The sequence below is a fragment of the Pongo abelii genome, chromosome 2 (genome assembly GCF_028885655.2).
Source record: "Pongo abelii isolate AG06213 chromosome 2, NHGRI_mPonAbe1-v2.0_pri, whole genome shotgun sequence".
In the NCBI taxonomy this organism is placed as follows: domain Eukaryota; kingdom Metazoa; phylum Chordata; class Mammalia; order Primates; family Hominidae; genus Pongo; species Pongo abelii.
The window spans coordinates 65,604,147-65,606,750 of NC_085928.1; the positions used below are offsets into that span (position 1 = coordinate 65,604,147).

The 2,604-nt window shown below is 37.9% G+C and overlaps 1 pseudogene; it reads right to left on the bottom strand.

Annotated features, from left to right (window-relative positions):
* Positions 1-1,066: 1,066 nt before the first annotated feature.
* On the bottom strand, positions 1,067-1,750 carry LOC129058333 (ATP synthase subunit a-like; annotated as a pseudogene).
* Between the last annotated feature and the right edge of the window lie 854 nt (positions 1,751-2,604).

The following is a 2,604-nucleotide window of genomic DNA, read 5'->3' on the forward strand; positions in this document are numbered from 1 at the left end:
ATTTTGAGTCATCTTTGCCAAGATAGTAAGCCTTTCCTTTACCTCTGGATTCAACAGCATAAAAAACTAATGTGACTAAAAGACAGGTGAACATCTCAGCTTCCTTTTCAATTGAGCCTTTGTTGTTTCCACTGGTGAAAACATTCTGATGTAAAGCAAAGTCTGAGGTGGCTGGTAAAGAGGACAGGCTGGCATACATAATATAGGTTATCTTATCTACTTGATTATTGAGGGCCTCCTATGCATCCTGTTGGTGAGCATGCAATTAATTTGTGCCTTTACAAAAGGTCCGTTCTAATATTTCTACTCCAGAACATGTCACTAGTGTTGTTTTTTTTTCCTCTAAAATTCAGCCAAATCATTAGTCACTGCCCATGAAATTATGTAGATATGTGTCTCTGGCCATTTCTTTCAGACAGTGAACACTCAAAATTAATGTTTAAAGTTCTGCTGACTGCGAGGATTACTTATACTATTACCTCCTACGGCCACTGCTGAATGAATAAGGCAACAGTTTAGTAAATACACACACATCAGTCACAGTGATGACTATCAATAAGTAACCACAAATGCTTCTTTGGGTAAAAATCATTCTCACTACTATTCCAATCATGCTATAGTAACAAAGCTTATCTTGTTTCTGAAGGTGAAGTACTGCCATTGTTCTTGGCTTCTCAAAGACTCTATTATTCCCCACTGGATTCAGGAAGCTGTTTTCAATGGTGGCATCTTACACTGTAATTTGTGGCCTAAACATAATTGTTTTTAATAATGTAGGTACTCTTTTTATCTCTGTAAAGAGAAGCTTAAAATCCTCAGTCAGAGAAGGAAGGCTGCTTCTACAGGAAAAGACACAAATTAATTGGATACTCACCAACAGGATGCATAGGAGGCTCTCAATAATCCGGTAGGTAAGATAACCTATACTATGTATAGGTTAAAAGAGTGATAGAGTTAAAGTGAAATCACATGGTCAGGCCAGGTGTCATTAGGAGAGCTGAGAGAGCTCCTGTTAGTGGTCAGGGGCTGGGTTTGATTATATAGTAGGCATGTGTTTGGTGGGTCATTATGTGTTATCACATAGATAAAGGCTTACTAGTAGTATAAAGACATAAGCCTGAATAAGGGCTATGGCAAATTCGAGAATGGTCAGTAGGATTAGAATAATGAGAGCGATTGAAGTTGTGGGAAGACTAATAGTTGATAGTGCTAGTGTGGCTCCTCTGATTAAATGTATTATTAGTAGGTGCCTGGCTGTAATTTTGGCTGTTAATCGCACAGTTAATGCCATTGGTTGAATGAATAGGTTAATAGCTTCAATGATCACTAGTATAGGGATAAGTGGCATAGGTGTGCCTTGTGGTAAAAAGCGAGCTAAGGAGACTTTTGTTTTAAAGTGGAAGCCTGTAATTACTGTGCCTGCTCGTAAGGGGATTGCTATACCTAGATTTATTGATAATCGGACAGTTGGTGTAAATGAATGGGGTAGAAGCCTGAGGAGATTGGTTGAGGCAATGAAGAGTATTAGGGAGATCAGTATAAGGGATCACATTCATCCTTTAATGTTATGGGTAATTATTATGTGTTTTAGTACAAGTTGAACTAATCTTTGTTGAATGGAAATCAATCGATTACTAATTAGATGAATGGAGGTTGGAAATAGTATGGTGGGGAATAAAATGATTAATACTACTGCAGGGGGACCTAGAATTGTCAGGATAGTAAAAGAGGTGAATAGATTTTCATTCATTTTAATTCAAGGGGGCTTTATGTTTTGTATTTTGATTATTTTTGGTGTAGGGGGTGTATGATAATTGAAATTTGATCATTTTAACTGAATAAATGGAGAATAAAGTTATGATTGTTGACAGGATAACATGGATCACGTAGAAGTATCTAGTCGAGGCATTCACTGCAGAAAGGTGTAGATCACCTCAGTCTTAAAAGGTTAATGCTGGGTAGCTTTACAGTTGTATTATAGTGCAGATATGGATCAGGATTTGAAGTATTTTAAGGAGATTAATTCAAGGACAATAGGTATAAAACTGTGATTAGACCCACAAATTTCTGAGCACTGTCCATAATAAAGGCCTGATCATGTAGCAGTCAAGGTAGCTTGATTTAAGCATCCAGGGATTACATCTGTTTTGAGGCCCAGTGAGGGGATAGTTCACGAGTGCAGGGCATCTTCAGATGAGATTAATATATGGATGGGGATCTCTACTGGGAGAGTCGTTTGGTTATCAGCTTTGAGGAGGTGAAGTTCTCCTGGCTTTAAGTCTGCTCCTGGGACTATGTAAGAATCAAAGCCTAATTCTTCAGTCTGTATGTTCATAGATTGAATATCATTTGCTTTGACGGTAAGAGAAGGGTTGTTAACCTCATCTGTTATGTACAGAATACGTAAAGATGGGAGAGCAATTAAAATTAAGATAATGGCGGGTAAGACAGTTCAGACAGCCTCGATTTCTTGGGCATCTATGGTGCTAGTATGAGTTAATTTTGTTGTGAGTATTAGGGAGATAATAGAGAGGACCAGGGAACTAATTAAGAAAATATAAGAGTGTGGTCATGGAAAGTGAGCAGTTCTTCTATAATAGGGGA